The sequence below is a fragment of the Vicugna pacos genome, chromosome 15, assembly GCF_048564905.1.
Source record: "Vicugna pacos chromosome 15, VicPac4, whole genome shotgun sequence".
Classification (NCBI taxonomy): Eukaryota; Metazoa; Chordata; class Mammalia; order Artiodactyla; family Camelidae; genus Vicugna; species Vicugna pacos.
In genome coordinates this window covers 30,791,668-30,819,596 of record NC_133001.1, presented here as the reverse complement: position 1 = coordinate 30,819,596, position 27,929 = coordinate 30,791,668, and the positions used below count along the sequence as shown (strand labels likewise).

Sequence of the window (27,929 nt, the reverse complement as noted above, 5' to 3'; positions counted from 1 at the left end):
CCTTCTGCGTGGAACACCGTCCTTCCCTCTTCCACCTGGTTTACTCTAATCACTCTTCACATCTCAGGTCTGATGTCGCTTCTCCAAGAACTCTTCCCTGACCTTTTTGACTAGAGGACATCCCCCTATAACATTAACCATTGTTATTATTTTATGTCTCTTTGAGGAATTTTGATGAAGGTCATCTCCCTCATATGACTTTAAGCTCCACGAGGCCAGGAATTTTGACCATGTTGCTTGTCATTGAAAACCAGTGTCTGACAGTGCCTGACACATAGTAGAACTTAAAAGTGATTGAATCAGCGAATGCTAGAATTGAAATCCAAGTCTGCATGGCCCTTCATCATCAGCTGTTACGGGGCATTGCATTAGTCTGCTTGGGCTGCTGTAATAAAATCTCACAGACCGAGTGGCTTAAACAACAGAAATTGATCTTCTCATAGCTCTGGCGGCTGGAAGCCCAAGGTCATGGTGCCAGCCAGGTTGGTTTCTGGTGAGACCTGTCTCTTCGGCTGGCAGATGCACCTTCTTGGCCTTTACTCTGTGTACCTTCACCCCAATCCAACAGCACCCAAAGTCTTAATCAATTTCAGCATCAATTCCAAGTCCAAAGTCTCACTAAATGTCATTTAAATCAGGTATGGGTGAGACTTGAAGTATGATTCATCCTGAGGCAAATTTCTTTTCCAGCCGGGAACCTCTGAAACCAGATGAGTTACGTACTTCCAAAACACAATGGTGAGGCAGGCATGGTGCAGACACTCCCATTCCAAAAGGGAGAAATTGAAAAGAAAGGGGTAATAGGTCCCAAGCCAGCCCAAAACTAGCAAGGCAGATTCCATTTGATCTTAAGGGTCCAGAATGACCTTCTTTAGCTCAATGTCCTACCCTCCATGCCCACTGAGGGAGGAGCATCACCCCCACAACCCTGGGCAGTGGCCTTGCGCACTCAGCTCTACTGCGCAGCCTCGATCCAGATAGCATCCTGGCCCTCTGGAACTGAGGAGTTGGCCCCACCCCCTGAAACAAGGAGGAAGCATTCTTGTCCCCTGGGCCTGGGGTGGGAGTGGCAGCCCTGATGATCTCTCCATCATCTTCATGGTCATTTTCCCCCTTTCTTGAGGGATAATCATGTCTGAAGCTGTCCTGTCTTGTAGATCCCGCAAATCCAACAGCCTTTCTTCACTCCGTTTTCTCTTTCTCGCCTCTCTTTCGTTCCAGCTGACAGGGATTCTGCTGGTATCATGCCATCTCTCTCCCTGGCTTCAGCTGAGACAGCTGATTACATTTGTGGGTAATCTTTATATGGAATGATCATCCAGCCACACCTTTGGTGTTCTCTCCAGAACGCTGCTTTCTTATTTTTCGAAATATGAGTAGGCTGAACATTTTCCGAATCTTCAAATTCTGGATACTTTTTGCTTAACAATTCCTTCAATTTATCTCTTTCCTCTCACATTTTACTATAGGCAGTATCCATTGTCAACATTTTGCTTAGAAAGTTCTTCTGACGAATAGCTGAGGTTATCACACACAAGTTCTGCCTTCCACATAACACTGGAACACAGTTGAGCCAAGTTCTTTGCTAATTTATAACAAGGATCACCTTTCCCCAAACTTCCAATACCATGTTCCCCCTGAGAGCTCACTGGAAGCAGCATTACTGTCCACATTCCAGCAGCGTTCTCTTCATAATGGTACGACTACTCTCTCCGGCTTTCTCTCCAGCTCTCCCTTTTTCTAAGTCTTCACCAAAATCGCCTTTAATGTTCCTATTTCCACCAACAGTCCCTTCACGGTAATCTAGGATTTTTTTTTTAATGTGTGTGTGTGTGTGTGTGTGTGTGGTGGTGGTGGTGGTGGAAGAGCTAATTAGGTTTATTCATTCATTCATTCATTCATTTATTGGAGATACTGGGGATTGAACCCAGGACCTTGTGCATCCTAAGCATGTGTTCTACAACTGAGCTATCTACAATTTTTCTAGCATGCATCTCAAAACTTTTCTAGCCTTTTTCTAGCCTCTACCTATTACCCAGTTCAAAAGCCACTTCCATGTTTCTAAGTTTTTGCTCTATCAGTGCCCTATTCTCATTACCTTGATCTGTATTATTTAGGGTTCTCCAAAGAAACAAAATGAACAGCATCTATCTATAGATCTAGATCTAGCTCTACAGATAAGGAAGTTTATCATAAGGAATTATGCAGTTATGGAAGCTGGTAAGTCCAAAACCTGCAGAGCCACTGTCCCAGTTCGAGTCTGAAGGCTGACAGGCTGCTGTAGAAGCAGGAAAAGCTGCTGTCCCAGTTTGAAATCTCTCAGACAAAAGAATTCTCTCTTGCTCAGGAGAAGGTCAGCCTTTTGCTCTATTCAAGCCTTCAACTGATTAGATGAGGCCCACCCACATTATGGAAGTCAATTTACTTTACTGGTCTACCAATTTAAATACTAATCGCATTCAAAAATACCTTCACAGAAACACTCAGAATAATGTTTGACCAATCATCTGGGCACTCCATGGCCTAGTCAAACTGACACATAAAATTAACCATCATAGGAATCATATAAGAAGGTTGATGTGATCAAGGCTCAATGAGTATCCAGGACCAATCTTAAGTAAAGGATAAGCCCAGAGCTGACACTGTGGTTTGTCAACCACTCGTTTTTCACACATTTATTACACACCTACTGTAAGCATTTCAGTTATCTATTGCTATGTAACAAATCATCCCAAAACTTAGTACCTCAAAAGAGCAACAATTTATTCTTTCTCATGATTCTGTGGATCAGGATTTTGGGCCGGGCTTAGATGGGTGGTTCTTCTGCTCCAGGTGACATCAGTTCATGCCACTCTTTTAGCGGGGCTAGGTTAGAAAATACAAGAAAACCTCACTAAAGTATTTGGTTTGTTATCTCCTCCACATGGTCTTTCAATCTCCAAGCGCTATCTTGTCCTTCACAAGTTTCTTGACAGCTTGGTGGCTGGCTTCACTAAGAGTGTTCAAAGAGGACAAGTCCCAAGAAGAGAAGCAAGCACTTGTCAGGTCTTTGCTTGCATCATGCTTCTAATGGCACATTGGCCAGAGCCAGTCACATGCCCAAGCCCACGTGTGGGAGAGGACTATACAAGGGCATGAAGACCAAACATGTGTGGTTCTTTGGGGGCCCCCAATGTAACCGTCCACCAGCATATGAGGGGACGCCAGTCCTGACTCTTGTCCTCAAGGATGTCACACTCCAGCACAGCACTTCCACATGTATTGGAGCACAGCATCTCAATATCCTACAATACACAAGCCCTAATATGAATCCCTGCTGTTTTCAGAGAAAGCGTCTCATTTTGTAAAGGCGGGTTATCACATGATGTGTATGCATGTATTTGTCACTTTCCACACACATACTTTAGCAAAATAAATTTTATAGGAAAATATTGCTAGTTTGGCATGTATGTAGGAGAATACAGCTGACCCTTAAACAACACAGATTTGAAACTCATGGGTCCAGTTATACTCCGATTTTTTTTCAACATTAAATACTACAATACTACACAATCAGAAGTTGGTTGAAATCCCAATGCAGAACTACGGCTGCAGAGGGCCGACTGTAAGTTACACATGGCTTTTCAACTGTGTCAGGGTCGGCACTCCTAACCTCCTTGCTGGTCAAGGGTCAAATGCACTTTACTGTATTTCATGACACGCTAATGTGGCTCAGAAGACAGTTTTGGAAATACTGGCCTGGTGACTCCCAGCAGGTTGGTGGAAGAGGCCTTTGGCTTCTAGGACCACAGACACAAATGGTCCATGGTGGATCGGAGACAGCTTGTCCCAGCGGGTTGGAAGGCCCAGGATTTCTGTGGGACTATCTGTACCCATGGCCATGAGTGATGGGAGGTCAGAGGGTATCATTCCTACACCAGTGGAGTGGGGGCTGAGACAACATGTGTCAAGTGACCCCAGCACGTCATGCTCTGTCACTCTGTGCCCTCTCTGCACCTGGCACATGGCTCACACACTGAACACCACCCAACCCATCACATCTGACCCCATTTCAGAATGATTGAGAGCAACAGGAGGCAGTTCTCAAGGGCTTGAAAGTTCCATCCCAAAGCCCAGTCTCCAAAGCACTGCAGAAAGAGAGGTCGCTAGCTCCCAGCAGGGCCACCAGCCAGCGGGCTGAGGTTGCTCAGAGCACTTTGTGGATTGTCTGCTGCAGAATCTCCAGTGGCGGCTAGACGATTCCAGTGCCTTAGGCTGGGAGGGGGGCCAGACATCTGCACTCTTAGCCTAGATCATGGGTCACAGGGTGCTGGTCCCTCCCCAGATTTAGGGTTTCCATGTAGTTATTTTTGAAAGGTCCCTATGGGGTGAGGGAGGGGAGGGACACCAACCCTGAGGTGTAGCCCTAGATGATGTCCACTGCAGGTAGGATGTAGCAGCCAGAGATTCAAGAAGCTTCACACGCCAAATGGACTTTTCATTTTCAGACTCTTGAGGTAGATAGATTTCTCTTACAACTTCAGAGACAACTCGCCTCTACAGGTTCCCTTCACAGAACAATTCCCAGAGATTAAATCTGTTTTGAGTTGTATTTTGAAAAAAGGGGAAATTGGATCCTGGTTCTGGGTGGGAGGAGGAGTGAGGGGAGGGGAAGGGAAGTTCAGAAAGGAGGCAAAAGGCACAGATTTTCAGAAACTTCCTCATGGTTTCCTCCCCTCTGCATCTTATCCTGTGCACTCTGACCCCACCAAGACAAACCCTGGAGGGACACACCCTCCCTCCTTCCCTGCCTCCCTCCCTCTCATTCCAAAGGCACCCACAGTCCTCTCATAACCAGGGTCAAGTGAAATAAGTCAGTTTGGTCTCACTTATATGTGGAATCTAAAAAATAAACAGAGCTCATAGAAGCAGAGAACAGACTGACGGTTACCAGAGGCAGAGCTGGTGGGTAGGGAAAATACGTGAAGGTAGTCAAAAGGCAAAACTTCGAGTTATAAGATTAATAAGCTCTGAAATGTAATATACAGCAGGGTGACTACACTTAACGATACTACCTTGTATATTTGAAAGTCACTAAGAGAGTAGATCTCTAAAGTTCTTACCGCAAGAAAAAAAATTGCAGCTATGTGAGGTGATGGATGTTAGTTAATCTTACTGTGATACTCAATTCATAATTCAATCGTACATCAAATCATTGTTGCTCACCTTAAACCTACACACTGTTATATGTCAATTACATCTCAATAGGCCTGGAAAAAACATTTTAAAATAAAAGGCATTGATCTACAGTGAGTTCAAGATTAACTCCAGTGTCACACATTTGGAATGCAGATATTCTGGGTTAGCTCAGCCTGATGGTTTAACAAGCAGTCAAACTGGAGCTAGAGTCGACAGCCTGCAGGAGGGCACTATTTATGAATTGCAGAAGATCGTCATTATAATGTCCTAATTCCTGTGACAATACACTTACCAAGTTGCTTGTATATTTGCACATCTGCATCTGTGTTCATATTGTGTGAGTCCTCTCGCCACTTAAACAACAATACCAAACCAAACCAAACCAAACTCAGGGCCCCCTTCTCACCAGGTTACCAGCTCTGCCTGAGGCCGTCCCCTCAAAGCCTTCTCTCCAGAACGCCCCAGGCTCCAGCGCCCTGGCTATGGCCACACACTCCATACTAGGGGGAGGGATGTCAGAGGGCAATGCCTTTTTTTTTTTTTAACTTATAGTGAAAAATTGTATGTTTAGAGTTAGCCAGCCGGACTCAGTTTAGATGATCCCAATTTTGTTGGCAACATCCACAGCATCACAGTCAGGAGCCTTCTCCTCGCCGTCAGGCCTGATCAGGGTGTTGACCTTGGCCATGTCAATGTCATAGAGCTTCTTCACAGCCTGTCCCATCTGGTGCTTGTTGGCCTTGACCTCCACAAAGAACACAAGTGTGTTACTGTCTTCCATTTCTCCAAAGCTGACTCACTGGTCCAGGGGAACTAAATGATGGCATGGAGTTCAAGCTTGTTTCTCCTGGGGGTGCTCTTCTGAGGATAATTGGGCTGCCTGCTGCACCACAATGTTTTGGACCCTTGGAAGGTGGGTGACATTCAGATCTTTTTTGTGTTTATGTGGCTGTGGACACAGAGGGCAACGCTTAATCCGAGCTTCAAGGCTGGCTCAGGCAGTGCAGGTGGGAGCATCCTTGGGGTCTTCCTGGGAGTCCTATGGGCAGACACAGTCCACCCACACACTGACCCATACCCTTAGTTTACCCATCATGTTTCTGTCTGATTTCTCCCAGTTTCTGTGACTCTTACCTACACTCTATTCTAAGTCCCTCCTGTGGGTTTTCCCTCTAGAGCAGGTGCACTTAACCCAAAGACCACACATACACATCCCACAGTAGAGGTCTGTGGATAGAGTTCAGGGATCCACGACTTTGGGTGGGAAAAATATATGTCTTTATTTTCACTAGCGTCTAGCTGAAATGTAGCATTTCCTTTCATTGTAAATGCAGGGAACGGCCGATAGTAATATTGGCAGAAACTGTGACTTTGTCACCAATAGAAATCACAGGCATTTTGAGATCACATTAGATGTGTTGCCAATCATTTGAAATATCCACCCGTCACTACTTTAGAATGATCACTCCTATAGTGTCGATAAAGAAGCACAGCTATTGCCCTTCCATAAAGCCCTTTCCTTCATATTTTGATATCTGTATTTTCATACCACGGTTTCTTTCCCAGTCCTATCTATGGATTTGCTTTTATACGTTTGAAAACATCATTCCAAGAAAAAATCCACAGGCTTCGCCAGATGCCCGTTGGGTCCATGGTCCATGAAAGGTCAAATCCCAGAGTCCTAAGGCCTAATAGTCCTCAGACTTTTTCTAGTGTGAAAACCCGAAGAGCGTCCTTCTAGCCTAGTAATTACACTTTTGGTATTTTCTTGAGAAAAGGTTTTAAGAGCCAAAAGCTATTATGTAATGCTTGCCTTTAAACAAATGTGCATTTTATTCATCACAATGGTATCTCTTGACTTTTGAAAAACAGTGGCCACATCTGCAGATCTCCCGTTGACCAGTCTGGTTTCCAGACCCGGTGCAGTAACCCTGATCCCACACTCAGGCCCACTGAGCTGGAACATGTGACCCACAGGCAAAGCCCTGGGTCTCAGAGCTGTCACCCCCACTGCTCCTGACACAAGGCTGGCCCTAAGAGACACTCGACTTGGATTGACTTGAGACAGCTGTCCTTGGGTGGAACATGGCTAAAGCCTCCCCACTTCTTCACCAGCCCCCAGCCCCTGGCCCTGATGTAGAGTTATCAGGGTCAGCCAATAAAAATACAGGATGTCCAGTTAAATTCGAATTTCAGACCAATAGCGAATCTTTTTTTTTCTTTCCGCAAACCATTTTTAGTATAAGCACGTCCCAAGCAATAGTCAGGACACACTAATGCTAAAATAGCTCTTCGTTGTTTATTGGGGGAACCCTACCCGCTCTAGGAGGCTGTTCACAGAGAAGTCCCTGCGTAGGCCCAGCTGAAGGCTAGGTTCTCTGCTGAGACTCTTACCCCTGCCCGAGGTCTAGTCCTGAGAAGGGACCATTCAGAGAAGGGAGTGGGGCCAGGGAGACCCCTGACAGCAGCCCACAGCCCTAGCAGTCCCAACCTCAATCATCCCCGTCACCAGCTGGTCTCAGGACCCACCCCCTCCCCCAGTCAGTCAAATGAGAGAACTGGTCCAGGGAGGAACTCTAAGCTCCCTCCTTGCTCAGAGTCAGATTTAGTAAGCACTCTTAACTTAAGGAAAGAGACTCTTTAACCTCTGCTTGCATGAAAAGGACATTTCCGAATCCAGCATGGCTTCCAAGCCCAGCCCTCTTTAGGAAGTAGCCTGCCCCCCTCCAGTCACCTCAGCCCCAGAGCCCCTCACTCAGCTGAGGTTCCCACAAATCAAACCTACAGGGACACTGGGGGGAAGGACCTAAACTACCAGGTACCCACAAAAACACACACAGCAGCAAAAACAAAAGCACAGAGCTACACAGACGCGTTCCCTTAAACAGTGAGGTCCCATCAACAGATGAACTGATAAACATACGGTATCTTTGCAATGGAAGACCGCTCAGCCATAAAAAGGATGAAATTTTGCCATTTGTGACAACATAGGTGGACCTTGAGGGTATTATGCTAAGTGAAATAAATCAGATGGAAAGAAACAAGTGCCACGTGATTTCACGCCCATGTGGAATCTAAAAACAAGCAACAACAGTGACAACCCCCCACCAAAATAAAAGAACAAACCAAACATAAACTAAAACTTGGACGCAGAGAACAGAGTAGCAGTTACCAGAGGGGAAGGGGTGGAGGATAGGGAGGGCGAAGTGGGTAAAGGGAATCAACTATACTGACAGACAGAAACTATATTTTTGGTTGTGAGCACACTGTACAGTGTATAGAATTTGAAATATAATGTCATGCACATGAAGCATATAATGCTATAAATCAATATTACCTCAATAAAAAACAAATCTAAAATTTGAAAAAGAAAGAAAGAATGACAGAAACAGTGGGACAGATAAACCCAGAGGGTCAGACACACAGAGAAACCCTCACACACACACAGGACGGGAAAATGTTCTCATCTGCACACACGCCCTCCCAGAGCACACAGCACACCCCGCCCACACACCCAGACTGAGCACAAGTCATACACTTTTGCTGAAGGCAGCAGGAACACAGCCGATTCCAGTTGCATCCCCAGCCACCCCATCTGGATGGTCATCCTGAACCGCAGATGTCCAAGGTGATTCTCGGGCTAAAGCTTCCACCCAACCATGCCTCCTCAAGACATGAAAAACAAAACAAAACAAAACAAAACTCGAAAGCGCTTTGTTTTTCACATCAAGTTAAAGCAATAGATTACCTAGAAGCTGGAATCTGGAGCGATGTTCCCCTAAATGGTGATGATGATGGTGATAACAGCAACCACAATCACCAGCTTTACCGAGCGCTGGCCCTCCCCCCAGAAACTGTGCTGCGTGCTGTGCATACATGACTCCACTCAACCCTGCCAACAGCCCATGAGGGAGGAACTGTTCTTAGGCCCACTAACAGATGAGGAAACTGAGGCGTTAATGTCTCGGAGAGATTCCAGCCTCTGGATCCAGGGTGAACTGCAAAATACACCCTTCACCCCAAGGCCGTCACAGTGGAAGACCCGTGGCTGTCCCAGCTCAGTCTCTGTGCAGTGTGTGTACACACGCACATGCACACACGTGCACGCACACGTGAACATGTGCGCGCCCCACCCCGCAGGAGGAGCTGTCAGGCAACATTTTCATCGTGGAAGGTGCTGGAGGGGCGCTGACTGGCAGAGAGCTTTTAAGCTAGTACTGCCTCCTGTTTGTTCTTCTTGGACCTGTCTTTCTCAGGACAGGCTTGGCCCCTCAGTGAGGCTGGTCTAGGAGCTCTGGGGAGAGACTTACTCACAGTCCCCTCGTTAACTGAGCCCCAGGGACCCTCCCGGATTAAGGGGGCTGAGAAGGCCAGCTTCACCCTGCCCTCCTTGTGGACCCCTGCCCTGGAGCATCAGAGCCACAGTGAAAGAGCTCTTCATAGGAAGAAGCTGCCGAGAGCGCTGGCCACCAGAGCCCACCCAGGGAGGACTCAGAGAAGGACCCTGAAGAGCCCCTGGAGAGGGTGGTCTCAGGGTGACCTGCCTTTGGGACATTCTTAACCCCAACCAAAGGTGGGGGTGGGGCACCCTTCGTAGCCTCCACCTCTGCTTTGGGGCCTGGCTAACAGCTGCTCCCAGCTGGAGACTCCATGCCCCCTACCCAGTCAGTCCCCAGGCAGCTTTGATGAAGCCTATCAAAGCATTCTTGTTCTTACAGCTGTTTCCTGGGAGGGCAGTTGGAGCTACAATAACCCCCCACATCTGTCTAAGGGGCTGGTGGCTGGTACTCCACCCTCAGCCCTGCTGGATGCTCCTGCCCATCAGCAGAGGGGGAAAATGACTGCACATCCGAGAGATACAGTTTAGGACTTTCGACCAGTAGGAATGGAAGGGAACTACTAAACCCATTTTACAGGTGACTACACTGAGGTCACAGCACCCCCTGTTCCCAAAGGGCTCTGCACACAGAGCCTGCTTCCCCTTGGCTTCTCCAGGCAGGCCCTGGCTCCTCCTCCTCTGGCTCAAGTCACCTCCACCTACTCAAGACACAACTGACCCAGAAAGGGAATTGGAAGGCACATGGGATTATCAAGGCAAGGGGAAGCTGGTGTCTGTTATGAAGCACCTGCTCTGTCCCTTTCCCCAGCATGAGCCATTGCCCCTTTTTTGGCCACTATTTTAGTCCTCAATCTGCAGGTTTATTTAAGCCAGGATGTCTCCACTTTGACGCTATTGACATTTGGGGCGGAATACTTCTTTGTTGTGGGGACTGTCCTATGCAATGTAGGACTGTTGGGCAGCATCCTTGGTCTCCACCACTAGATGCCAGTAGTACCACCTCCCAACTTTGATAATCAAAATTATCTCCAGACTTTGCCAGATGTCCCCTGAGGGCAAAATCGTGTCCAGGTGAGAACTACTGATGTAAGTGGACTTAACGGGACATGTATGGATGGTCCCATGTCTTACCATGGAAGGAGGTGACACAGGTATGCCCTCCTGAGGCCCAGAGCTTCTGTGGAACAGATAGGATAATTAACGTACCCAGGACACAGCAGCATGTGCCAGGAGATCCTGGAAATGACTGAATTCTGGAAAATCATTGAGGAAAACTTCCTGGAAGAGGAGGATTGCGATCTGGTCCTTATATAAGAAGTCCAAGAAGGATGCAGTTTGAGGAGGAGGTTTCAAAGACAGTGAGCAGAGCCCGGGGTTGAGGGGTGAGAGAAGACTTTCCAAGGAGGGGCAGGAGGGTAACCACAGCTGGCTGGATTTTCATCTGGGGTGTGTTTTGCCTGCCTTCCTCCAGAGCAGGTCTTAGAGCCCAGAGCAGGGAAGATGCTGGGGATGAATGGGAAGGGAGAGGACAGGGGAATAGTGGTATGTCTGAGCTTCTAGGGAGCTAGTTAGGGGCTTATTTCTCCATGAATCCACAGCAGCCAATACTGAATGCTGAAATAATGGAGCTGCTGCCTATGTGTCCTGAGGAGGCGGAAGGCGGGCCTGAGCTCTGGAGGGCTGGGGGACCATCGCTAGATGTTGAGGATGCTGATGAGAGGGCCTGGCCCAAGGGCAAGCAAAGGACCTGAGCAGCCCCTCGCTGTGATTTCTCAGGGTCCACCCTCATCTATTGTCTCCCCCATGGACCCTGTGGGATGGGAGTGTAGTGGGGAGGTAGCTGTAATCAAGGGGAGCTGCTGGGCTTGGAGCAGACCATCCGGCTTCCTGCCAGGCTGCAGACCTTTCTCTCTGAAAGAGATTTGCAGGAGGAGAATGCTGAACCCCTGAGCCTAGGAAGTTCCCTTCTCAGGCAGAAGCACTGGCTCCCACCCCCAGTCTGGCCTTCCTGAGCCATGGGTGCACTTCCACTCTTGCAATGGGCTCCCAAAGGGCAGGGGCAACAAAGGGAAATTCGAAGTATGGGGCTGGTCCTGCCCACAGGGAGCTTCTGGGTGATCTGCCAGCAGGGGGTGCTGTGGACTCAGGTACAGGGCTTGGGCCACTAGAAGGGTGGAGACTGGGCTGGCCTCCTTCACCTCCTGTTTACCCTCTTATATCCCTCACTCCACCCGAGCTTGCCTGCCCTGTACACAGCAGGGTCTCCACCTCCTCCCAGCTTCCTATCTTAGCCCCTTTCTTCTCCTCTCCTCTGGACAAAGAAAGAGGAAAAGGAATTTTTATGCCCATTGTGCAGATGAGGAGACTGAGTGATACAGATGCAAAAAAAACTGGAAAAGACAACAGGAGAATGGATAGAGTCTTGGCTTTGGAGCCAGAAGACCCAAGTTTGCCAGCATGCCAGGTCAGCATCTGGCTCCGTGTGGATGGGGGCAAACTCGAGCCTTGATCAAACCGCTGTAGTCTCAGTAAGGGAGATGAGCGTGGCAGCCTGCATTGCCTCCTGCCTGAGAACAATTCTGACACTGGGTGTCACAGCCCCATGTGGACAGCACTGGGTCCTGGAGGAAAGGCTGGCCAAAGGGGACAAGGTAATGGTTCTGTCATATCTGAGGGACAGCAGTAGAATGGACAGTCTTGGCTTTGGAACCAGAAGACCCAGGTTTGCCAGCATTCCAGGTCAGCATTGGTTCTACTGGCTATTCTTAAGAGATGAGGATCTAAACTATTACAAAACTAGAGGGTGTGGGGAATGGAGAAGAGGGAATGAAGACTCACTCCAGATACCAGTGTGAGAATCCTCTAGATGAGATGGTGAATCAGATGCGGTGGACAGAAAGTAGTGGTCAAAGATGACTCAGCCTCTAGCTTGGGTGATGGAGAATCACTCATGAACTAAGATCTTTGCACCCAAGTGAAGGAAGGGGCTAGTAAGAGAAAGATGACAAGCTCAATCTGGGATAAATGTGTCTGAGGTATGGGTAGGCTATAGAAGTGTAGGTGAGCCTTGGCCTCAAGGCTGAAGAGGATAAGAGCTCAAACTACATCTGAAACCGGGCTGCACTCTCCAACTGAGGAAAGCAGTCAGGTTTGACTAGAATTTGAGTTTAGTCTGCAGCCAAGTAGGGAAGTACTACAGCAGAACACCCACTAGGCTTAACTGAGGGCCCTGTGTTCTCAAACTTGAAAAAAGGATCCAGGGGCCGAAGCTGACCACAAGCTAAGTTCAGCAATGGTGCCCATCATTCTCAAGGTGTGCACCTTGCTGAGAGCATTGGTGAGAACTCAATTCAGGGCCTAAAGGGAACCTAAAAGATTCCACGAGCAGATGTAGTCAACAGATTTAAAGTTCTCCACCAAAACCCTCCTTAACTCCCTTTTCCCTTCTCTAAAGGACCCCAGCCTGTTGGCTGGCTCATAATCACCGCCAAACTCATTGGTTCCTCAATGGTTTCCCTCATTTGGCAGGTGGGGAAACAGAAGCCAAGAGAGACTGCGGTGCGTGGGGCTAAGCCCAGGCCTGCTCCTCCAGGCCTACCCCCTCCTTACTTGAAACAGCATTCTACAACATCCCAAGATGCCAAAGCAGCAGCCAGTGTTTGGGTGCAGAGTGGCCAGGCAGGGAGAATGGGGTTGGGGGGCGGAGGAACAGAACAGCCCTGGCCCAGGTGTGCTATCTGCTCTCAGGATCTTTCATCAGCTGCTGGGGTAACAGGAGTGACCTCAGTGGTGGGTTTTTTGGGTTTTTGTTTGTTTGTTTTTCTTTTTCCTTCTAAGAACAATTCATTTTGGTCAAGTAACTAGAGTAAAAATGACTGGTGTTGAGAAACCTCCCCCTCCCCTTTCCCCCAGCCCCAGGCAGTGACCTTTGAGGAACTGTCTCCTGGGGCCACAGAGGATGCTGTTGGGGCAGTTCAAAGGGCTGGCTTTTCTCTCTGCCCAGCCCCACCCACTTCCCTCACTGCCTCCCTGGCAGGCTAGGCTTGGGCTGCCTCCCATCCCGGACTGAGGTCCAACTCCAGTGGCCTGAGCTGAGCCTCTCTCTGCGGCCTCTCAGCCTCACCCCGCTGCTGTCCGTCTCCAGTGGTGGGGAGGGGGCAGAGTAGGACAGTGTGCAGAGAGGAACTGAACACTGAACCCCTCCCTTCTCCTCCCACCTGGCCGCAAGGGTTGGGGGGAAGCATCCTCCATGTGCCAATGACCACACTGGGTCAGCACTGGGACAGTGACAAGGGGAGAGGAGGAGACTGGGAATGCTGGGCTACAGATGAGAAGGACTAGCTTAGGCTCCCAGGAGGCTGCCCAGGGGGCCGGGGCAGAGGAAAGAGTTGGTGAACCTCTGAGGGAGCTGGGTCCCAGGGCAGGGTGGCTGGACAGAGAGGTGGCCAGCAGCCAGCAGGGCAGCACAGTCTGAGCCTGGGAACCCCGAGGCCCATCACAGGGGCCCAGAGGCACCTGGGCCTGCACAAGACAGAACTGAGGGAGCAAATGCCCTAGCCAGCTGAGGGCTGGACTTGGGGACTGTACCCCAAGGATATAGCTCTGCCCACACCTGAACAAGGGGAGAGGCAGTAAGTACGAGGCGGGGGCAGGAAGGTGTCTCTGAAACCTGATCCAGACAGCATTTCCTGGGAGGTAAACTAAGGTCCATATGCAGCAAGAAACTAGGCCAAGTGCCTTGAGGCTAAAGGCCAAGAGCTGAGGGTCCTAATTTACTTGCCCTGGTTGCTTCTGGCAAGAGCCCTTCACTGCCTTCTCTTCCAGGATACAACAGGCTGCAGTGCCGAGAAGGAGAAGACTGAGGCGGGGGTGATGTCAACCAAGGAATTAAGTAAGCAGAGGAGCTGATAACATCGCACAGCAAGGCTCGCTGTGGGCAAGGTGACTCATCGAAGCCGGGCCCCAGCATCACGGGCTGATTGTTGTTGTGCCAGCCTGTGGGGCCGGGGAGGAGGTAGGGGGCCGCGGCAGGTTTCTCACTGAGCCCTCTGCTCAGTGGAGACGTCGTAGAACACAGTGTCCTCCGCCTCCAGAGCCCTCCGCTGGCTCAGAAACAGCCCTCCCTCCCGCTGCTGTGATTATCTCTGCCCACTGAGTAAAGTGTGTTTTCGTGGGGTGTGTCAGGGTGATTTCCCCACCCGCATCCCACTGGGCACTCCAGTTACCAGAGATAGCTAACAGCAGAACAGTTGCTCCCGCTGGTCGGACAACCGTCTGTGGTGACAACACCACCGGATGGCAAACTGCTAACCACGACCACGTGGTATCCTCGTGGAGGGAACAGCCTGTTCCTCCAGCTGCAGTCACCTGTGGAGCTGCCTCCACTCATCGCTGCTGAGGGGGCCAAAACGTTGGGTTCCTCCCCTTCCCCAGGGGCGCCGTGTACTGTTGTACAAGTTGAGAACTGTACAACTGGCGGGGGCATCATTCACTTTACAGTGCCAGACCACATGGCCCCTTCCCTTTCCTAAATTATGTCTCATTCCCCTCCTCCACCTAGAATGATCTATTCAGCTTGCCCTTGGTAAGTCTGTCTTTATACCAGACTTTCCCTCATAAGTGTAAACGTCTTCCTTTACCACCTGACTCCTTTCATTCAATCAGTCATTCATTCATTCCACAAAAAAATTGTTGAGCTTGTGCCAGGTACTATTCTAGGCAAGGGAACAAGACAGACCCACCCTGAGTCACTGAGCTCACATTCCAGTTGTGGGGGAGGGAGACACAATAAACAAATAATCTGATACATAAAACTGCAAGTGACAGGAAGTGCCGTAAAGAAAAATAAAGCTGGGCCAGGAGACAGAGGGTGCTAGGGCTTGCCTTCTGCCGGGACTGTCCCGAAAGGCTTCCCTTGGAGGGGGTAGCCCCTGAGTGGAGACCCGGAGGCCGTAAAGAAGGCACCTTCCCGGCAGAGCCCCTCCTGCCAGGCAGCCAATGCCAAAAGAAAGTTCTCCAGTCCAGCCCGATTCTGCCAGGAGCTTGTGGCATGGCCTGGGGCTCTTGCTTCCAGCGCTGGGTGTCCATTTCCTCCTTGACAAACAAGAGGCCCAGTTGTGCTGGCTCCCTGCGGGCTCCTCCAGCACGAATCCACCCACCCGGAGGCCTGAGGAACTTCACGACACAGGCCCGGGCTGGAAGTCCAGCTCAGCCACCTCCAAAATGTGTGACCTCAGGCAGGTTACTTAGCCTCTCTGAGCTGATTTCCGTATCTGTAAAATGCCTTCCTCTGGGTGTTGTGAAGGATTAAATGAGCTTGCGGATCTGAAACCACCTGGTATATAGTAGGTGCTTAACGGCCTCCAAGGCCATACCTGGGAGAGGTGAGGAGATGGGGTGAGGGGAAGAGGTGCTGTTAGACGCTTGCCTTTCATTACAGGAGCCCGGAGAGGGCAATGCTGGCCTGAAGACACAAGGCCCTGCTGGCCGCCCGGGTGGGCAGAGAACAGCCAGTGGAGCCCCCAGGCCTGGCAGGAGGGGCTGTGCCGGCGGCTTTTGTGCTCCCCACTGACGTCAGCTGGTGAGGGTGGCTGGGGAGCTGCGGTGCGGGCCCTTGAACTGTCACACCACGGCCTGGCTCTCAACTTCCTCTGGGGCCCAGGGTGTGTGCAGCCCGCCCTCCCTTCCTTCCTCCCTCATTCAGGCTGTTTAGGGTGAGCGTCAGCCACCCTCCAGCTCCAGACCCTGTGCTCCCTCTCAGCTCCCAGAGTTCATCCAGCTCCCCCACCCCCTGCCAGATCTTTCTCTAGTCCCTGCAGGGACCCCAGCCCAGCCAGCAGGGCCCTCCGGGTGTGGGGTTGCAGGCAGTAACAGCAGTCAGCCACGCACTGTTCATCTGTGACCTCCCTTGATGTGAATCCTGTGATGTGGGGATTTTTAATCCCCTTTCTTACTTGAGGAAACTGAGGCTCCAGGAAGGAAGAGCTGCAGGGTTGACAGGTTTTCTTCCTGCAGGAGATGCCCACAAGTAGCCTTGCAAAGCAGAGGGGACCTGGAAAGGCAGGGAGAAGAGGGAGGGTGCAGGTGGTGGGCCAGCCTGAGGCTGGGACAGGGACTGGGGGACTCCTGTCCCACATAAGGCTGCAGGCCATGGTGTGCAAGGCCCTCCCGCTGCCCAGGAACCCAGGTGGTCTAGAAGCTGCTGGCTCAGTCTGGAAGGCCAGAGCCGGGCTGCAAGCCACGACGCAGACCACTTCTCAGGCCCCTCCTGGCTCCTGGCAGGAAACAGTAACAGTGACAGCTAATATTTATTGACAACTTTCCTGCACAGCAGGTGCTGTGCTAAGTGCTTTGCATATATGAACCTATATAATTCTCATAATAGCTCTGCGAGGGAGGAAACTGGGGCACACGGAGGTTAAGTGACTTGCCTAAGGTCATACACAACCAGGATTCAACCGGGATGCCTGGTTCCAGAGGCCACACTCACCTCCCCTCAAAGTAGAGATTCCTGGAGCAGGGAAGACCTGGGACCAGGGGGTTGGGCTGGAACTGGCGGGTACTGGGGAGCCATGGCAGGGTTCTGAGCAAGGGACCAGCAAGTCCCCAGAACTGGCCAGTCTGTGTATGCACAAACGACTGCAGGGGCCAACAAGCTAGACCTCAACAAGGGCTGAATGCAGGACCCCTTCTGATTTTGACAGGAGAAGGCAAAGAGGGCAACGCTTCCCCCAAAGAAAAGAGCTGACAAGAGGCTGGTTGGCCACGTGCTGGGCTTGAAGCAGTAAAGGTGGCAGCTCAGGCATGGGGAAGGGAGCCAGCAGCTGCTTCCTCTGCCCCCTCTCCCCGCCCACAGGGGGCTGCTATAGATGGGTGCGCAGTTCCCAGGCCTGGGGCCTGAGAGCAGCCAGCCTGCTGGGCCACCTGGCTGTCTGTCTGTCTGTGTGCCCATGCATGTGCCGGCACATATAAGAAGGCGGGGAGAAGGGGCCTCTGCGTATGCTGGTTTACAGGGAGACCTGCCCCCCACACCCACCTGCTGCTGCAGCCGCAGAGAACAGGACGCCCTGACTCTAATCTGCACCTCTGGGGCCTTGAAACCACAGCCAGCACATCAGTGGTGCGTGCACAGGGGCTGGGTGGGAGGTGGGGCCAGGGATGCAGAGTGCGCAGGTGTGCCCCAACGTGCGTGTGCAGGGCAGGCGTGGGAGGTGTGGTTCTGGGGAAGAGGGCAGGTGGAGTGGAAGGGAGCTGGACCTCCTCTGGGAGGCGGGGCACAGAGTCCATCCCTCTGATCCCAGATCCAGATGTCTAGCAGCTGCTCCTCCCCTCCCCAGCCCCTCAAGGGACCAGCCTTCTCTGCCACAGGTACCCTCCTCTGGGCAACAGTCCCAACAACTGCATAAATGTCTATGGAGTATTTAAAATGGCTCAACACAGTTCCGGGCACTTGGAAAACATCCATGAGCAAAACAAAGGTCCCTGCCCTCACAGGGCCAACATTCCCACTGGGGAGACACAGTAGATGGAATGAGCAAAATGCGGTATGTAAGTAGGTGGTGGGTGCTATAGGGGAAACGGGGAGACAGAGTGGGGCTGGGAGACGAGTGCTGGGTGGGCGAGAGGGGATGTGTGTGAAGCAGGGGTGTGTGTCCGCATGCACACAGGTCACAGTATTAAACTGGGCAGTCCACTGTAAGCCCCATTCAGAGGGTGACACTTCCACAAAAGCTTGGAGAGGAAGGAGCCAAGCAGGGTCTGGGAGAAAACATTCCAGACAGAGGAAATAGCTAGAACAAAGGCCCTGAGGCAGGAGCACGCCTGACCAGCACTGAAAGAGGACAAGCAGGCCTGGGGGAGGGACTGAAGTGGCCCTACTCCTCCTGGCATCTGCTCTCCTTGCCAAAAGCGGGGCCCTGATTTCCAGTGGGTTAAAGAAAAAGGACCTTCTGGTACCTATAGGAAAGGCCAAAGGGCTCCCAGAGGAACCAATGTCATGGAAAGAAAGGGACAGGGAGGGAAAAGGGGTTTAGACCAGAAGGAGCCTACGACTGTTCTGGGGCCTGAGCTCAGGGAGGAGGCCCTGGGCTGGGGGCCCGCAGAGGGAGAATGGGGGGCGTGGTGGGATGTCTCTGGGGGCCCAAGGCCCTCACAAGCCTGCCCCCGGGAGCTCACTGAGAGAGCGCAGCCCTGCTCCCTGGGGGTCAGCTGGCCACCCACAGGGAGGAGGGAGCCTGGCCCCTCCTGTCTCTGCCTGCTGAGGCTGCCAGCCCCTTCTGAGGTCAGTGTCCCTCCCCACATTCAGGCACCCCCATAGGGAGGTGGGGGGCACAGTTGACCTCAGGAGATGGAGGCTGACGGCTGACCAGGGGACAGGAATGTGCATGCAGCCCCACCCTGCCCTGCAAGTTGTGGAAGCTGGCGTTCTAAACAGTAGTTCCCCTCTAAACCTGCCAGACCACCACCCAAGGTTGCAGGGCTAGCCCAGTGTGTGATCCTGACAGACGGGGCAGCAGGAGGTCTGGAACTAGAAGAAAGGGAGGAGGCTTGAGCCTTTTAGGATGAGAGCAGATCTGAATGGAGAGAGGACACCTCCGTGAGTTCAGACACTGGCACACACGCACTGTCACACCTCACGCACGTACTCAGTCCCCTATGGCCCCTGCCCTCAACACACAGAGCTTCTCACATCCAGGGATATCTGCCCACACCTCACACACAGCCAAAGTAACACTCAGACACACGTGCACTGGGAACATTCACACTCATGTAAGGCATGCCAGCGTGACGAGGGGCACACACAGTTACACATCCTCACAGGCACAGTTACTTCCCCTGGGCACTAGAAGCACATAGGCCACTTGGCAACAGGCCTGGAAGAAGATGGAGATGCGTCTGCAAAGCATAAGAAGAATGGAAAGTGATGACTGGGGACAGACGGAGATGGGGTGACAGATATGGAGAGTCAGAGAAAGGCATGTCACAGCCACACCCATGTACTAGGCAGCCTCCCTGTGGGCCGAGCGGCACCGCTCAGCCACTCTGTGACACTGTGAAGTCACTCAGGCTCTCCAAGTTTTCATTTTTCTCTTTAAAATGAGAATCTGATAACACCTGCTTTGCATGCCAGATTGCTCTGCTGTGAGTTGACAGATGAATCCTGACTGCTCTACCTCCAAAACCCAGTCAGAATCCAACCACTTCTCCCACCTCTGGCTGACCACCTTGGCTACCATCCCTCTTTTTTCCCTGCCTCCTGTCTTGTCCCCTGATGCTTGTGGTTCACCTGCAGCCACTGACCGTCCCCTCCAAACCAAAGCCAGTGTTTTCATCTCATCCACAGTAAAAAGCAAAGTCCTCACAATGGTCCATGGGGAGCTGCCCTCCCCTCCCTTATCTCCCTTCTTGCTCTCAACTCCAGCCACCCTGGGCTCTCACTATTCCACAAACACCCGGACTGCCCGGAGTGTCCTCAGGACTTCTCCTCAGGATTGACTCTAATGACACCCTCTTAGTGAGGCCTTCCTGGCTCACTGCTCACACTGCAGCCCCCAGCTCAGCGCTCTCTATCCCCCTCCCCTGCTCTTTTCTTCTTAGCATCTTTCCCCACTGAACATACCACTTATTTGATCAAATTTTTTGTCTCTCTTATCAAAGTGGCAACTCCATGGGGCAGGGACTTCCATCTGCTTTATTCTCTGCTATGACCCCCACTCCTAGAGCAGTACCTAGGTCACAGGACTCAATAAATATTGAGTGAGTGAGTGAGTGAGTGAACGAATGAATGAATGAGCTAGTAAATAGGTAAGCATTTATAAAGCAAGATGAAAGAACAGGAAGGACCAACCCTAAATGAGCCATTACTGTGTACTGGAAATTGCAAATAGGATACATATTTCTTTATTCTCTAACAACCTTGGGAAGCTAGTCAAATTGTTCCCATTTTACAGATGAGAAGCCTAAGGATCAGAAAGTTATGACCTATGGCCTCAATGGCAATCAACAGTAATTCCTCCCATCTCTATATCAGATGCTGCCCCTCTCTTCAAGACTTGGAGTCCGTTTCCCTCCCTCCTTGACGATGGGCTGGTCTTGTGGCTCGCTTAAACCAACAGAATGAGGCAGAAATGTCAGTTTTGGTCTAGGCCTTAAGAGACCCGGCCCCTGGGCCAGCTACATAATTTGCAGGGTCCAAAGAAGATGAAAATGTGAGTCCCCTTGTTCAAAAAGCAAGAAAAAAGTGTTGTTGTTGGTACTAAAATGTAAAGCTCTCCTTCCTTCCGTAGTCTCTCTTCAGTCATCATGGTGTTTTTTTGCTACTTAATGTGATTCTAATGTTACCATGAATTTTACTGTTCAGTTTTATATTATTCAATGCCAGTTTTAAGTGCAAGTATAAAAGCATTTACCTCCCACGTGGAATCACCAAAATTATGCAATTCATATTTTGTAGTTCATATATGCATATGTATTTCACTCTTACTAGAACAGTGGAAACACTGCACAAAATATTGCCTGAAACTAACTCAACCTGTGTTTCTCTTTTTTTCTGCTTTTACTTTTATTTGCATTTATTTTATGCTGAATCTATTCCCAGGCCATATGTTTTGTTTCTTCAGTTTCTTCCGGGATGTCTTTTCCTTCTGTGCCACCTCCGCTTCCGTTTTAGGAACAATCTGCTCGTTTTCAATAACAATCATCTCAACGTGGCAGGGTGAGCTCCCAAGGGGGTTCAGTTGGCCAGGAGCTCTGTAAGTTCAGCTGGGCCATGCATCTTAGGGCCTTGGTTCACCTGGATGTGCTCAAAGACCTGAGAATCTACATCTAAACCCTTCAGTTCAGCAGTACACTCTGTATTTTCTAGCACATGCAGCCAAAATTCAGCACTCTCTCTGGGCCACCGACCGGCGTTCAGCCTTGCGGTTTGGCTGGAGCACACCTACCAGCCCCACCTTTGTAACAGCACACGTGCTTCTGGAAAGTGACATTCTTCAGATCCTTGATGACCTGGGTGGTTTCACGGGTGTCCTTAAAGTGAAGATGAAGATTTGAACTTCCTGATTTGCATGATTTTGTGGGGTTTTCTAGGTGGAGTGAATAGTGAACCATCTTCCGAGATTATTTCAGGCCATTTGCAGGAAGAGCTTCTCTTCTTGATACGCACACATTCTACCAACGCTCTCTGCCTTCAGCCTGCTGATGAGTAAGGAAGGACTGAGAGGAAAAGGAACTGTCTATGCAGGGATAGGGAAGCAAGGAGCAGGGTGGGCACAGGGTACGCTGACCGCCTCTGCTCACGCGCATGCACCACTGTGCCATCAACTTCACTAACCAAACACAACACAATGTGCAGAACAAATGGGCTATCCCACCAAGCCCTGCCCAAACTTTAGATTCAAGAGCAAATAAACCATGGTTGTTTTTGAGCCACTGAGTTTTGTGGTGGCTTGTTACACAGCCATTGATGACTGATGCAATGATTAAAATCACATGGTTAATATGAGACCAGGCTATGGCTGAACCCACTTTGCTCTGCTTCTCAAGTCCACATTCTTCTCTGCCCCACCTGGGCTATCTTACAAATGTTTCACAGTGTTATTCCTATTCTCCTTGGAGAGTTGGTGAGTTAAGTGTTGAGCTGGGGGAGACGGGCTGGGGTGGGGGTGGTGGGCTGAGGTTACTTAGCTGCAACAAATCAAAATTATTATAGAGCTCAGAAGAAGCCACATCTGGACTCGATGTGCAGAACAAGGGGTTGGTGGGCCGGTCAGGGTTGCAAACAGGCCCAGCCTCTGTCCAGGGTAAGCCTGCACCCAGCGGGGTGCTTGGACATCTGTTTTCCATCTTGATTCAGTAAATAAAGCTGCTCTCCTCTGCTGACCCTACAGGAAATGGGAGTCAAAAGTTCAGCTGGCCAGAGAGGACTTCTCCTCTGATAGGAGGCCTCCCACATGCCTGGATAAGATGCAGACACACTCTTCCCTCTGAACCAGCAGAGAAAGGACTTCTCAGGGCCTCCCTTGGTCAAGGAATCAGGTTTTTCTCATTTAACCAATGCTGTCAGCTATTAGCATATCAAGTTAGTATGTTGGGCATTTATTCTTTTGATCTCATGGCTCATACATTGGTAAAGAAGTTTTCAGTGGCCAGAAACAGAGAACTTCTATTCAGTTGGCTTAGACAATAAGGAAAGTGTATTTTCTGATAGAACAAGAAGTCCAGAGGAACAGTAGCTTCAGGAGAGGTTAATCCTGCAGCTCAACATCATCATAAGGACCCAAATTACTTCCTTTCTCCTTCCCTCTCTGCCATTCTCAGCATGTTGCCTTGTCCTTGGCTAGGCTCGCCTCACAGTCACAAGATGGTTGCTCCCACCCCAGATAACACACCATCATGCAATGTCCACAGCAGCAAACAAAACAAAAGGAAATAACAAAACCCCAGGAAACATCTCATCCTTGTTTCCCATTTTAAGATCAAGGAAAATTTTTCTCAGAAGCCCTCAGGAGGCTGTTCTTCACTGCTCATTGACCAGAATTGAGTCACATCCCACGCCTGAATCTATCCCAAGCAAGAGGGATAATGCCACCATTAATGCCACAATACTAACCCTGCGCCCAGAAGGAGAAGTCCAAACACAACAAACCTAGGCTGAACAGTTGCTAAGAGGAGGGTAGTGGGAGGAAGAAGGGCAATTATGTAGGCAAGCAACTGTGTGTGCTGGAGCTCATTTCATTGGATCCAGCTTTTCTACAGGTATGGGAAGAGGAGGAAAGAATTGGTATCTACAAAGTAAGCCAGAGCAGCAGTTGGGGTGGTAGTAGATCAGTGGTAGAGTGTGTGCTTAGCATGCACAAGGTCCTGGGTTCAGTCCCCACTACCTCCATTAAAAACAAGGTTAAAAAAATAAAAAGTAAGCCAAGCCCCCCATATCCTATCACTCAACTATACTGCCTCACAAAGCATCACAGGGAGTGCATTTTACTTAAAGTCCTCACTGGAAGCATATAAAAACTCAGGGGCTGAGACGGAAACGTTGTTCCCTCATCTGAGCATCTGTTTAGGTTCTTAAGAGCATCAGTGTAGGAGTTGGACCCAGGTTTGAATTTGGGCCCTGTCCTTTTCTGTTTTCCTGATCTTGTAGGAGCTGTTCCATCTCTCTAAATCACCTTTTCTTTGTGTGTAAGATGAGGAGAACAATACCCAGACTGTTTTATTAACCAATGCACTGCCTGGTGTATAGAAAGGGGTCAAAAACTATTGGGGACAGGTGGAACCATGTGACCCAGATTGGCTGTCTCCTCCTACAAAGCCACCCCTACTCCTTCCTTGAGCTCCTCTCCCTCCTCTGAGCCCCATCCTCAGGCTCCAGCCTCTCTCCTCTCACATCCCTCCTCCCCCCAACCCTACCCACAGTGCTTCCTGTCTGGGCTGCTCCACTAGCACCTAGACAGGATGTCCTATGCACATTCAGATAAAGAAACTGAATTCCTCCGTGGCTGCCCACCTCATAGAATCACTCACTACTCACCATCCTGATGGGTCCACACTTCAGGCCCCAGCTCCTCTCTGTTCCCATAACGCTGACTTCTCTGTATTTATCAGTCAGGATTCTTGGTTGCAAGCAGCAGGACACTCACAGACTCCTCGGGCTGGCCCAGGAACCAAGGAGCACCAGGCCACAGCCAGAACCCAGCCCAAATCACACCTCAGGGTGAGACCAGAGCAGACAACAGAGAAACTGGCCCTGAGGCTCCACTGCCCCAGAAAACTCGTCCTGCTGCTACAGCCAGTTCTGTCAGATACATCCCATCTCTGCTCATGGGCTTAAGATTCAGAGTTCCTGGGTGGTTGCATCTGATTGGCTGAGCCAGGTCATATGCCTGCACTGCAGCTGCAAGGGAGGCTGGGAAAGTGAGGTCTGGCTTCTAGGGTAGGAGGAGGGCTCTGCCTCCCTGGGAGATCCACAAGTTTAGGGGTGCTCCAAATAGATGCTGGAGAGCTACAGAAAGGATAAAGGTGCACTCTGCTGAGACCATTTGCTCCCAGAGGGGCAGGGCCTGTGGCTGCCTGTCACATCCCCTACTCCCAGCATTTGGAAAATGCTCTCAAATAGGCTTCAGGAAAGTCTATGGTGATCTGACTCACCTGGACTCAGAGAACACTGGGGGACCACGCCTTGGGATCCCTGCAAAAGAAGTCTGAAGACGAACATAGGATCACCCACTTTTTATTTTGCCAGGAATTTCGAAAGCAAATAGCAAATAAACCATGGTCTACCCTCACCATCATTTTATAAAAGAGGGGATATCTTAAACACCAAAAAGACAAACACACAAACAAAAAATAGGAGAGGGGAGAGCACAATTTTAGAATAAACATAATCCTTAAAATTAAATACGTTACCTTTTTTTTTTTTTAATGGAGGCACTGGGGCTTGAACCCAGGACCTCGTACATAGCAAGCACACACTCTAGCACTGAACTATACCCCCCAATACATGTTAGCTTTAGGAAAAACTCAGTGTATCATCTGGATTTTTCTGCTTTCTCTGGAAACCTATGTAAAGGTCATGACACAACTGACTTTGAACAAGAACTGTGGACTACATTGTCCCAACTGGTATTGTACCAATGCTAAGTTTCCTGATTTTGTTAACTGCAGGGGTTATGTAAGGCTTACATGGTAAGAGAATGTCCCTATTCTTAGGAAATATACCCTGAAGCATTTAGAGGTAAAGGGGCACCTATCTCAATTTACTCTCAAATAGTTTGGGAAGAAATTATACACACACACACACGCACTCACACACAGACACACTCACACACAGACACACTCACACACATACACATATATACAGAGAAAGTGAAATCAAGCAAGAGGGACAAAATGTAAATAATTGATAAATTTGAGTAAAACCTATGCTATAGTCTTTGTACTATTCTTGCCACTTTTTTTTTTGTAAATTTGAAATTATATTAAAATTAAAAGTTACACGCCCACCCCCCTCTTACCAAAAAAAAACCCATCAGCAATTTTCAATAAGGGTTGGATTTCACTTGGTCCATTACCTCTTTTGGTACTGTTTGAACATTCATGTTCATGTGCAATGTTTGTAATCAGAAAGAATAAGGGGGAGGGTATAGCTCAGTAGGACAGCACATGCTTAGCAGGGATGAGGTCCTGGGTTCAATCCCCAGCACCTCCATTTAAAAAAAAAACAACAAAAAACCTAATTACCTCCCCTGAAATAAAAAATTTTTTAAAGAATCAAACAAAAATTATATAAAGTAAAGAGAAAAAGAAAAGGCCAGGACAGGCTCCATCTAGCCTTTGACACTCGCTGATCTGGCCCAAGTGCTCATGCTACAGAGGAGGGAACTGAGGCCCAGGCAGGGCTGTGGCTTGTTTGATACCACACAGTGATTATCATCAGTCAGGGCTCCACCTGGGCTTCTCCTGTTCCCACACAGGTTCCTTCCATTCCAAGATACCATCCCCTGAGCTGAGTTGAGGGCCCGAGGGCATGGAGGGCTGGGCAGAACTGGGCAGGATGGGGGGATTTGTCCCCTCCAAGAATGCCGCATCCTGTAAGGATACATTCCTTCAACCTTTTGTCCCCATAGGGGTCCCATCAAGCCCAGGAGAGTCATTAACAACTGCTGCCCTACTATACATAAAATAGACCAGCAACAAGGATTAACTGTATAGCACAGGGAACTATATTCAATACTTTATAATAATCTATAGTGCAAAATAATCTGAAAAAAATATGTAACTGAATCACTTTGCTGTACACTTGAAACTAACACAATATTGGTAAATCAACTATATTTCAATAATTTTTTTAAAAAGAGAAAAGAGTTGTTCTCTACACATTTATTAATTTCTTAGATGGGGAAACTTAGACCCAAAGAGGTTCTTGGGCTTGCCCAAGATCATACTGCAAGTCCCAAACTCTGTAGTCAAGGAAGAGAGTAATCGGTCAGATTTGGCTAAGTCACCTCAAGCCCAAGTTAGAGAGGAACAAAAGAAGGGGCCTCAGGAATTAGAAAGAAAAAGGGAAAAGCCTGCAGTGTCTGGATTGGGATTCCCTTCCCTGACCCCTCTCACTCTTATTGTGGCTTCAGTTCCCCTAAGCTTGAAAGAAGAAGAAACTGTTTTGCAGGTGCGCTACATCCCACAACTTCAGGAGGCATCACTTACCTGCCAGTCTATGAAAATGGCACTTCTTGGAGTTGTGCAGTGGACACACCGCACAGCTGTACACGGCAGCGCTGAGAGAGTCATCTGTTGTTGGGTGGTGGGGAGGTGTTTAGGGAAGGGACAGGAGTGACTAACACTGCAGCCTGGATTAACCAGTGACTGATTCCATCCATTCAGTCAACCACTATTTATTGCCACAGATTATATGCCAGGCATCGTGAAAGGGACTTTCCAGTCTTAAAATAGAATGTACACCTAGGGAAGAGCCAGGGTTAGGGACAGGGATGGAGAGGCAGCTGTCCCATGACAAAACCCCACCAACCCTCCCTTCCAATGCTTCCCCTCTGCCCAGCCCTTTCCATCCTTCAAACTCTCCTGGAGTAAATCTCCGAAATCCTCCCCTCCCTTCCTCCCATCATCAATAGACTGTTGGCGCTGTGCATTTTCTGTGGGTCTCCTCCACCGGATGGTGGGAGGCCCTTGCAGCAACTCCTTCCTCCATGTGGCACCTAGGATTCATACATTCTTTCATTCATTCATTCACTCATTCACTCATTTTACTTCTTTCATTCCACAGGCATTTGTCTGTTTGATAACCAGATTTTTTTCATGAAAAAAGAGATATGTACCAATGGTTAAAAAAAAAATTAAACATAGCGAAAACAAGAAGTAACTCTCTTCCATCTTCCCAGTTTCCCTCTCAGAGACAACTATTTTCTCGTTTCTAAGTCTCCTTCCAATTCTTTCGAGGCATTTCCTAGTGTATAAATATAAATACACGTATATGCATGTATATTATTTTCCTTCTTTCACAAAAGAAAGAATGCATTACACATTGTCCTGCACTGTGATTTTTTCCCCACTTAACACTGTAGCAAGGTATTTGCTCTATATCAACACATTCTTCCACATCTGTGCGATATTCCATTGTGGGGATGTCCCACCATTTACGTCAGTCCTAACTGGTCAACATCTAGTCTGTTCCTGGTTGTCCACGGCCATGAAAGTCTTTCTTCATGGATCATTGTACATTTCTAGTAGCCTAGATTCCTTGTACTGTAATTTCTGGGACAAAGGGAATATGCACTTTGTATTTTGATAGCTATCATCCAGTAGTCCTCTAAAAAGTTATACCAGATTGTACCCCAAACCACGTTTCTGTCTTTGCCAATCTGAAGGATGAAAAATAGTATCTCATTTTAATTTA

The 27,929-nt window shown here is 49.4% G+C and overlaps 1 non-coding gene across 1 annotated transcript; it reads right to left on the bottom strand.

Annotated features, from left to right (window-relative positions):
• Nucleotides 1-24,938: 24,938 nt before the first annotated feature.
• TRNAS-GCU (transfer RNA serine (anticodon GCU)) lies at nt 24,939-25,010 on the bottom strand. The gene has a single exon. It is a non-coding gene; the product is annotated as a tRNA-Ser (tRNA).
• Between the last annotated feature and the right edge of the window lie 2,919 nt (nt 25,011-27,929).